Raw genomic sequence first — 432 nt, 5'->3', positions numbered from 1 at the left:
CTGTTGGTCTCCTGGTGGTCTCCTGCTGGTTTCCTGTTGGTCTCCTGCTGGTCTTCTGCTAGTTTCCTGTTGGTCTCCTTCTGGTTTCCTGTTGGCCTCCTGCTGGTCTCCTGTTAGTCTCCTGCTGGTCTCCTTTTGGTCTCCTGCTGGTCTCCTGTTAGTCTCCTGCTGATCTCCTGTTGGTCTCCAGCTGGTTTCCTGTTGGTCTCCTGCTGGTCTCCTGTTGGTCTCCTGCTGATCTCCTGCTGGTCTCCAGCTGGTTTCCTGATGGTCTCCTGCTGGTTTCCTGTTGGTCTGCTGGTCTCCTGTTGGTCTCCTGCTGGTCTCCTGCTGGTCTCCTGCTGGTCTCCTGTTGGTCTCCTGCTGGTCTCCTGTTGGTCTCCTGCTGGTTTCCTGCTGGTCTCCTGTTGGTCTCCTGGTGGTCTTCTGCTG

Source organism: Nematolebias whitei, chromosome 1, assembly GCF_014905685.2.
Source record: "Nematolebias whitei isolate Nwh7 chromosome 1, NemWhi1, whole genome shotgun sequence".
NCBI classification, from domain to species: domain Eukaryota; kingdom Metazoa; phylum Chordata; class Actinopteri; order Cyprinodontiformes; family Rivulidae; genus Nematolebias; species Nematolebias whitei.
Note: the sequence above shows the minus strand (reverse complement) of the source record.